Raw genomic sequence first — 10,187 nt, forward strand, 5'->3', positions numbered from 1 at the left:
CGCGCCCGTCGGCCCGCCCTCGGCGCCCGCTGACTGGCTGGAGGGCCGGCTCTGGGCGGCGGGACCCGCCCACCTGCCCCGCGGGGCTCTGACCCACTGCCCTCGGTGCCTCCCCCGCTCCTCCTCGTGGTTCGTTCGCCTCAGCACTTCTGGCTGCGTAAGGCGCGTCCATGTGACCGGGGGTGGGGGGTGCAGAACCTGGCTAGGGAGTCTGTCCACGCCGCGGTCCGCCCATCTGCACCTGGGCCAGACAAGGGCTCGAGGCCCCGGGGTGACCCTCAAGGTCGAAGGGCTTTTTCCCGCAGCCCTGGCCCGTGAGGCCTGGGGCCAGAACCTGATGGGACCGGGTGGCGACCGAGCCCTTTGCTCGGGGATTTCCAACCCAGAAGTGAGAACCCGGGCAGTTCAGTTCTTGGCTGCCCTTTCCCGAGGTCGCAAATAAATGGCGTGTGCGTCTGCAATTGCGAAGGATATTTCTGCATTCCCCACCCCCCACCTCTCTGCTGGTGAGACACACACACACGTACGCACCCAGACCTAGAAACCCCCGGTAACAGATCAAAATTGAAACTTCCGGGATGTAGCAGCTTGGGCAAGTTATTTCCTTTCTCTGCATACTTTCAACTATTAAATGGAAATAGTTATCAGCTGCCTCATGGGGTTCTTTCACATGTCAATGATATAATGTATGAAAAATACCTGATAAAGAGGAGACCATGAATTTCAAGGTTTCCAGTAGAATGTCCTCTTTAATGCCGGGGATTATACTAGAGATCTCAGTCTCTCTTGCATTTAGAAGGTGGCCTGAAATTCGTTAATTCTCTGTCAGACCATGCTGTTCTGAGTTTTGGTTTGGAAAATGTGGTCACCAGGTGAGCCGGGAGACTTGTCTGGGCCACGGCCATATGGCAGTCAGAAAGAGGCACTGGAGGCTAGCTTAGAGGAAGAGGGAAGGCTTGCCCATGCGAGTTGGAGGGGCGGGGAGGAGCTCTGTCCTCAGAACTGGCATCTATCTAGAAGGGACTCCTGTCCCTTGGGCTGCCTCTCCCCACCCACCCCCCTGACCACCACACACGTTCACTCGGCCCTGTGGAAAGAAGCAATGGTCAGTAGTCATCATTAGGCCTTCCCCACTGGGCAGACCTGGGGCTGTGCTCCAGACCAGAAGGCTTCCATTAGAGCTTAGCAGGAAAAAGAAAGGTCTTATGACTCAGCCCCATCAGGCCAAAGCACAGAACCCAGGATGTTCACCACCAGCAGGTGGCCCAGGAGGAGGTATTCCAGGGCAAGGCTGGCTGGCAGGGCTGTGTGGGAGTTAAGAGGCCCTGAACCAAGAGGGGCTGCAGATCAGAATCAAGGCCCTTTGTGTGAGGGCTGCGGCTCTCACATTCTACCTGCCTCCAGCGGGCAGCATTTTCCACTTCCTTGAGGTGCAGACTTGAAACAGAGACCTACACTCTCTGCAAAAATTTTACTGAGCCTCCTGGTTACTGACTCTTCTGCTAAAGTCTCCAAACACCTTATGCAATTCCCTATCATAGCACTTATCACATGTACTATAAATGCCTATTTTCATGTTCTCCACTATTTAGACTGACTTACTGGGAGCAGTGTACAAGATTGTTGAGCAAATGAATGAATCTTCCCTCCATTCAGCTCTCAGCCTGGTCCTTAAATGTCAGTAAATAAATAATAACAACATAAGGATAACAATAATGGCTATGATAATGGTACCATTTATTAAGCATCTACTCTATTCTAAGCCCTGGGCACGGTGTTTTTAAATACATAATTAAGTTTGTGCATCAAAATAACCCTATGAGAAAATTGTTATTATCCTCATTTTGCAAGGGGTTGGAGGCTCAGAAAGACAAAGTAACAAAAAGCAAGACTCAGCCAAGATGTCTGCCTCTGACTCCAGTCAATAACTGGTATCCCTCAAATTAAGCTGGAATCCCTTCTGAGATGTTGGAAACCACCCCCTTCTGGGAGCAAAAGGCCTGAGACCATGGCACCCCACACCCCCAAGACAGCAGGGAAATGTTCTAACCCCTGACATGAATGACCTCACCCAAATGGTTTCCCAAGGAAGGCTACACACCTCCAACAGATCAAGAACTGGGCTACAGGCACCCTATTACAGTGTGAACCACCCTTGGCAGTGAGTTTTACACATAATAAGTGCCCTGAGTTTATCCAGTGCCTTTGCAGAAGCATTCCAAATGCCATTAGCTTATTAATCCTCCCAGCACCCCTGTGAGGCAAAGCTGGCGGTAGTCTAGACTGATTTTATGGAGCATTAGCTCCTTGAGAGCTGGAGCTGTGTGGGCCTGCCACACACAGGGGTTAGAGAAAGATGGAATGGTGTTGTGGCAAAGAAACGAAGACCCTTAGGGAAGTGGTTTTATTCACAAGTGGGGATGCAACCCAGGTGCCTGGTTCCCACCCTGGGACTCCAGACTGTGTTATCAGGCATTTGTGAATTGCTATTTAGTTGCTGTGTAACTTGGGGAAATTACTTCATCTAGTCTCAAGTTCTCCGTTTGTAAGATGGAAAAGGAAACAGTACTTACCTCATTACATAGTTTTGAGCATGACAAGAGTTAGTTATAACACAGAGGATAGTTATCATGCAGGTAGCACCATACTGGACTCATAGTAAGTGTTCAATAAATGTTAGCTATTATTACAGTGATTAGAGTGATACTCAGCACTGTGGAAGTAAATGGGATGAGCTTTGCTACTAAGAGCTCTATAGGGTTTATTTCAAAACTACAGGCTCTGCTATTTGCTATTAGCTTTGTGACCTTGGCCAGATGGCTTAACTTCAGGAATAAACCTCTATCCTCATCTGCAAAATGGGATAGCTCTAAAATGAAGATCTTGAAAGTGCTTTATAACTGTCAAGCACTAAACAGACATTAACAGTGGTTTTGCACTATGACTGTACAGGAACCCCAGCTCTGCCCCTCAAATTCCTAACTTCTAACGTTGCATCCTATGTAATATGGCCATGGTGATCACATTTATCTCAGGAAGTGCTTGTGAAAAAATTATATCATTAAATACAACGTATTTAAAGTTCCTAGCAGGGTGGGAGGTAGTCCATAGTTGTTACACTTCCCTCCCCCCAATAAGTCTTGCCTTTCAATGTCTATGGGAAACTGCAGGGTGTGGTGGGAAATTTACCGAACCAATAGAGCTGGAATTATTCCTGGCTCACCACTTTGTGACCTTGGGCAAGTTACCTAACCTCTCTGAGCTTTCTGATTTCTTGACTAGCTAACATGAAATAAGGTATGCCTACACTGCAAAGTTTTAGGAAGCAAAAACAGCCTGATGCAGCCCAGGCTCGGCCTCAGAGGAGGGGCTTGCCCAATAAGTGGGAGCTACTGACAGATCCACAGACAAGCCTGTGAACTACTCTTATGGAAAGGACCCAGTTGGAAGCAACGATCAAAATTTCCCAACCCGAAACCAGATGGGGTCATGAGCTGCAAAATAAGTGATCCAGGCTCTCCAAAGTTCAGCTGAGCCCAGGAAGTTTCCTCTCAGCGCTGCTTAGCTTGTCTGGACCCTGCTAGAGGACTGGTCAGGAGAAGGCCAAGAGAGGGCTCAACCCTCCCCAAGTGATAACCGGGGAGGGGGAGGCAGGCAGAGGGAGGAAGGAATGTACTGATTCACCGCCCCACCCATCCACGGCCTCTAATCTCTCTTCCGGAATTTTACAGTCCTCTTTTACCCCGGCGGAGGCTGAGGGGGCAGGGCGCGGGTTACCACCGCTGCAGGGAACACCCCCTACCCCCCGCCGTCTCCCCTTGTCAATCAGCTTCCGCGGGAAGCCCCAGGAGTCGTACACAGGCCCTGGGCGTTTGCTCCCGGCGGCCGCCCGCAGCATCAGAGCCTGGTGCGTGGTGCTCGCGGGAGCCCAGCAGGGAGGGAGAGGAGCTGTGAATTCCGGGAGACGTCAAGGCTCGCTCCGGGGGTGGGTCCGTGGGCCGGGAGTTCCCTCCCCCGGTGCCGGTAGCAGCTGGAAAGCTGCTGCTGAATCCAGGCCGGGCCTGGTGCAGGGGAAGGCCGCGGCCTCCTTCAGGATCCTTCCCACGGCCAATCAGCTATCAGGATGCCCCTCTCCACCGCAGTCAGGTGTTACTGGATTTCAGCTAGAAATTCAGAAAGAAAATGACTTCAGGAGCTGGCAGCGAGGGAAGAGGGGAAACTTTAAAAACATGGCTCAACCTCCTTATTTTCTCTTACTAAACACGGGGCAACTGAGGCCCCAAGAAAGCGGGACCGCTCAAGGCAGTACTCAGAATCAGCGGCGGACTCGTGGCCAGGACTTAAAGCCCTGGCGCTGCCCTGGCTGCTCGGTTCTGTTCACAGCATTTTCTGATACCTTGAGACTTAGTTTCCCCGTTTGGAAGCTGGGAAATATCAAGGAATGTTATTAACAAGCGAAACAAGAGCCGTTGGAAGTGAAGCAGCAAATCGCCCAGACAACGAAGTATTGAGGAGGGAATGATGTTCAGAGCTGACACTTATTGAACACTTACTTTATACCAAGTACTGTTGTTCTAAGCCCTCTATAGGTATTAAGGAGTGTAATTTCACAACCATCCTAGGAAGTGGAAAGTATTATTATCCCCGTGTTACATATAGAGAAACTGAAGTGAAGAACAGCCAAGCCACTTGACCTCGGTCAGCCAGCTAGTATGTGATGGAGTCAGGATTTGAACCCAGAGAGTATTTGTCCTGAGCCCCACATCCTCAGCCTCTATGCCATCTGTCTGTTTCCCCAATGAGAATGTGGCTACCTCCATTATGGATATTGGTTTAACCATGTAAGCTCTTTTCATTAGGGCAACCTCTTTCAGAGTGACTTAGATTATCTGCTTGTGTATAAATGTTTAATATATGCTTTCTGACTGTGATAATGTTTCTACACACTGAGACTTCAAAGCACCAGGTTAAGTGGGGCAATTGAGGTCACCTTGTGAAATTGAGGATTCCATCCCCAGTGATGCACAGTTGTCTTAATTGTGTCAGGTGCTATGGCCAGAATCTTGATCTTCCCCCATTTTATGGGGGCACAGTAGCTCCCATTTTAACAAATGGTAACTTCGAGAACCCGTCTCTACACCAACAGTCCTAACTTGATTACTGCTATGTTTTTTGAGGATGTTGAAAAGGTTACCCTGCCCCGCCACCAAACATACCCTGGGACCTATCTTCAGCTTGTGTACATATAAACTGCACACCTGAAGGTTTCTTTCTTGGCTTAAGGCGAAAATGATAGTCATCTTTTGTTAAAATGCCAACATCACAAGAGAGAAAAACTGGACCTCACCTGCCGTTTTCATGTAATGAAAATTAAAGTATGAGCACCTCATTGAAAATGAGTTTTGGGAGGAGAGAGTGCAGGACTACAAATTCACCTGACTGAACATTTGAAGGAACTTCAGAAGTCATCTAGTGCAATCTCTCCCTTTATAGGCCCAGGTCAAAAAAAAAAAAAAAAAAAAAAGGAGTTCCCCAGGCCACTCAGAGATATCAAGGGCCTGAGGAGGGTGGGGAGGACCCATTGTGGGGAAGGGAACAGAAGGACCAGCAAAAGGACAAAAGGTTACATTAGCCTCCGTGTCAAGAGACATTTTTTCTAGTTGTGTTTTAACCTACCCACCCCTGCTTTAAAAATTATATGTGCATTTTATGGTATGTAAATTAGACATTAATAAAACTTTAAAAAAAGAAGACATGCTTCTTATAAAAAAATTTTTAATTAGAGATGAATGCTTTAATAAAGTAAAAGTCCCCCACAACCATACCCAAAGAAGCACTATTAACAATTCGTATTATATTGTTCCTCCCAATTTTTCTCTGTGCCTTCATTTTTTCCTGTGTATTCATATATGCATGCACTTGTGTGTTTAGTAGAAATGGGATTGTCTCTCTTAACAATATGTCTTAGACAGTTTCCAATGTCAGTACATTTAAATCTACTTTATTCTTTAAAGGTTTCCTCCATAGTATGGTTGAACTATAATTTATTTAACAGGTTCCCTAATAATAGGTAGTTGGATTGTTTCTTTTTTTTTGCTAATAGAAGTAGTATTGCAATGGACGTTTTTGGCACATACATCTTGGAGCCCTTCTAGGAGAATTATGTAGGATAAATTTCCAGAGAAACTGTTCCTTTTAAAACAACATGCTTCATAGATTATCTTTTTCATCTTATTCCAAATGCCCTACATAAAAGCCTGTCCCTGATCAAAATCACACAAAGTGCTTAGGATATGGTACACATTAAGTAATGTGCTAGTTTTGTGTATTATTTTCATGATTATTATTATCATTATTTCATAGTATCATTAGTCTGGTGTGGGTAGAAGTTTCTTTCTTTCAGTCAATTATTGATGAGTTTCTTCCATATGATGGGCCTGAGGATCCAACTGTAAACAGATTTAGACCCTGCCCTCGGGAAGCTGACAGTCTAGTTGTTGATGGAAGTATCAACACTGTGAGATAAATACTACAAAAGTGGTAACAGCAATGGAGATAAGGGAGCTTATAGGAGGGACAATAACCAGCCTGAAGAAGGGCAGGCGAGAGAAGGGAGATGAAAAAGAAGTAACAGCTTGAATTAGCCAAAGAGGGAAGGCAATGAGTGCCCAGCCACCAGAGGTATCCGAGCAGAGGCCAAGACACTATCTCCAAAAACTACTAGTAGTAGTAGTAAACCTAATTAATGGTTTCTCAAATGTCCATCCTCAGACTGGTGCTTGTGGATGGGAATAGCAGAAAATTAAGGATAAAATGGTAAATTTCATATGCTAAATTTATTTGGTTTAAGGGATAGGCTTTCATTCTGAGACTATACCCTCCCTACTTTTTTTTGGTATTAAAATGTCCTTTCTTTCATGAAGCAGTGGTTGTAGTAAATGATGGTTATTTGTCTTTAATGTTCTTGTTTGGCCAAAGTAAACACTGACATCCATATCCAGACCCCTCCTTTTACTTTAACTCTTGACTATTGATGACATTTAAAAGTCTTGGGACCTCTGAGCCAGGTAACTTCTGAGGCTCTTTCCATCCCTCTGTTATAAGATTCTCCACTCAACAGTGATTATGGCCTGAAGCTAAATTAAATTTGCAGTCTGTGAGCCAGATCCTTTTCAACAGACCCAAGGAAAAAATAAATACGTAAGTACAGAGTAAGTAAAAGAAGGGAAAACAATTTGGTACCCACTGAAACACTTTTATTTTTTGGTTCCCAGACCACATAAGAGTACCTCAAATTTCCATATAGACTTGCTCTCCTGCTCCCAGGAAATGCAGTACTAAAAGAAGAGAAACCACAGAAATAACAGACAGAAGTGATATGGGAAAAATCAATTTGGTGCCGTTTTCACAAACCTTTAAAATAGAGCGATTTAACTGATGATAGGGTTTCAAGACCAGTGGCGGCAGAGCCTCTGATAGGACTGCTGGTGTTTTTCTGGCATTTCTCTGAGCAGGTCAGAGAGGGAGGAAAGTGATTTTTTCCCCTCCCCTTCCACTTAGAAGAAAATAGAAGCAATGGAAAGCAAAAGTCTCCTGTAAGGTCCCATTAAGAGGAACAAATGAAATGCAGCTCCCCTGTAGACAGAAAACGTAAACCCTCAGACAGGCACTGGGCCGGACTTCCCTGCCAATGCTGCAGGAACTAAGTATTCAGCAGCACACCTGGCACTGTGTTACCATGGCAACTCCTCACCTTTTACATTCCTTGACTTGGGGGTTGAGACTGGTACAGGGCAGATTTTAGACTTCACGTTTCTCCTTGGTTTCTGAAAAAGGAAAGGGGAGGAGAAGAAAAGGATTCTAAATCAGCTGACTTCCTGCCGTGGCTATTTGCTTTGTAACCAGGCCTCATAGGTGAGAGGGGCCCGCAGCAAGGTGAGAAGTGGAAATGACTCTGGTGGAGCCCAAAAGACTTAGGTTCTAATCCTAGCTCCTCAACTGTGTCCATTTCTTCATTGCAACAAACCCTCCTCTGGGCCAGGCTCTAGCAGTTCAAGAGAGATGAATGAACAGCAGAGTTGGCCCTCAGAGAGCTGGCAGTCCAGAGGGAAAGCTGGGTCAGCAGATGACCACAAGCCAGTATGACAAGTGACTTCACAGAGGCAGGTGTTGATTCTATCACTGCCCAGAGAGGTGACCTTGCAGGGAAGGGAGAAATGATATGAAATCCACACTACATTGAAAAGGACTCTTAGGAACACTCTAGCTCCTTGGGACCCACATGAATTCAGCATGAGGACATCAAATTCAGGGTATCAAGAAGTGAGACTCACACAATGACCTCGGGCATGTCAACTCACTTCCCCAAGCCTTAGCTGCCCCATCTATAAGTGAAAGCTAATAATAACTACCCCACTCCTGTTGAGAAAAATTACATTAATTAATATATAACGATGAAGCAAAGAACAGACAGACCTGGATCCAAACCCTGACTCTCCAATGCCCAACTGAGAGATAATTCTGGGCTTTACCCCCTCTGAGTCTCACTTTCTTCACCTGTAAAAGAGTAACCATCATCCTACATCTCATAAGAGTGTTGCTCGAATTAGAAGGCACTAGCGTACAACAAAATGCTAGTTACTTCCTATTACAGAAGTAGAGCTCCTGGTTCAGCCTCCTGATGCGTCCCTAAGTCAGATATTATTGTTACTATTGTAACATGGCACCTGGTAGGCACTCTGGGAACATTACTGTCCCAGCCTCCCTGGACCCGCTCCTCTGACCACACCACCTTTGCATCCTCTCCAACTTTCACATGTGTTGGCTGCTTCTCTCCCAAGCCAAGGAGGGGGCAGTTTAATCTACATCCCTCCGCAGCACCCTCTTTTTCACCTTGGCCTTAGTCTCTCTCCTGGGCTGAGTGAAGGGGAGCAGGCCTGAGCCTGGCCCCATGGGGCTCCTCTGGAGACCGAGGTGGGGGAAAGGCAGGCATGCGTCAGCCCTGATGCAATCACAGGCTCATTGCTTGGCTCACTTCCTCGTCTCCGGGTGTTTACCAGAGCCTGGATTCCACAGGAACCCCTGGAAGTGTGTGCTGACAGCAAGGGCAGGCAACACACAAAACTGTCCCTGGGACAGTTTAGGGAGAAAGTGATACCGTGCCCACCTGGGCCTCACGCGCCCTGGGCTCAGGGACACAGGAAAGAGATACCAGGTGTCAAGTCCAGAGGGAGGTGCAGGGAAGACAGGCTCGAGGAAGGGGAACTAATCACTGGCTACTGCAGGGCCAGCTTCCAGACCAGCTCCAGGAGGCCCAATGAATAGGGCCTTTATACCTGAGCTTAGAAGCTGGTGGGGACTGGGGAGGGGGAGGAGGCCAAGGAAGGGGGTCTCAGGTGACAAGGGGCCTCAGAACAAGCTCAGAGGATCCTGTCCCTTCCCAGGAGAAATCCTAGCTGGAGAGAAGCTTGTTTTCCAGTCATTTCCTGAGGATCTTTATCAGGGAGGCCCCTTGCCAATCCCACGGCCCTGCTGGGTCACCTGGAGACATCCTCAGAAGTGCAGAGTCGCACAGGGTAGAGAACACAGGCTTCTGGCAGTCACTTCTCAGCACTTCCAGTTACAGGCTGGTTGCCCCGGGCACGTGACTTCACCTCTCTATCGCTCGACTTCCTCATGTCAAACGGGATTATCAAAGTAGTTGACTTCAGAGATCAAGCCCCATAGGCCCAGAACAGTGCCTCGCCAGGGTGAAAGCTCCCAATAACTGTTTCATATTGTTATTTTTATTAAGACCCAGCAGGAGGCAGAGAGGAAGTGGAGCCCACCGTCAGCTGTTTGCTTCCAGATCCAAGCGCTAGGATTCTCTCCTGCTTAGAGAGCCTTTTTTTCCCCCTAAAGCTGGGGCCTAATTGTCCTTCACTTAATATCTAATGACTGTTTCCCAGATATCAGGAAAGAATCCGACCACCCCTCCCCCAAAGCAGTGAAACCGAGTAAGCAAAGCTTGCTCAAGCCCCTGAGTCATTCAGCAAAACCGGCCCAAGATAATCAGTGGATCAAGGAAACTAGATGCAGCATAGGGAAAACACAGCCACAAAGCCGGGGCCTCCTCTCAGCGCAGTTCCCTCCGCTGGCCCCAAAGATGAGCTTTCATTCAGGTTGCACAAGCACCTGGCACCTGAGTC

General features: G+C 47.4%; 1 long non-coding RNA gene across 1 annotated transcript; it reads right to left on the reverse strand.

Moving 5' to 3' along the window:
- Positions 1-2,389: 2,389 nt before the first annotated feature.
- LOC116668328 lies at positions 2,390-9,633 on the reverse strand. The gene is made up of 3 exons (XR_004325484.1): positions 9,541-9,633; positions 7,754-7,826; positions 2,390-4,163 (listed from the first exon to the last, which is right to left on the reverse strand). It is a non-coding gene; the product is annotated as an uncharacterized LOC116668328 (long non-coding RNA).
- Between the last annotated feature and the right edge of the window lie 554 nt (positions 9,634-10,187).

Source organism: Camelus ferus, chromosome 13, assembly GCF_009834535.1.
Source record: "Camelus ferus isolate YT-003-E chromosome 13, BCGSAC_Cfer_1.0, whole genome shotgun sequence".
Taxonomy (NCBI): domain Eukaryota; kingdom Metazoa; phylum Chordata; class Mammalia; order Artiodactyla; family Camelidae; genus Camelus; species Camelus ferus.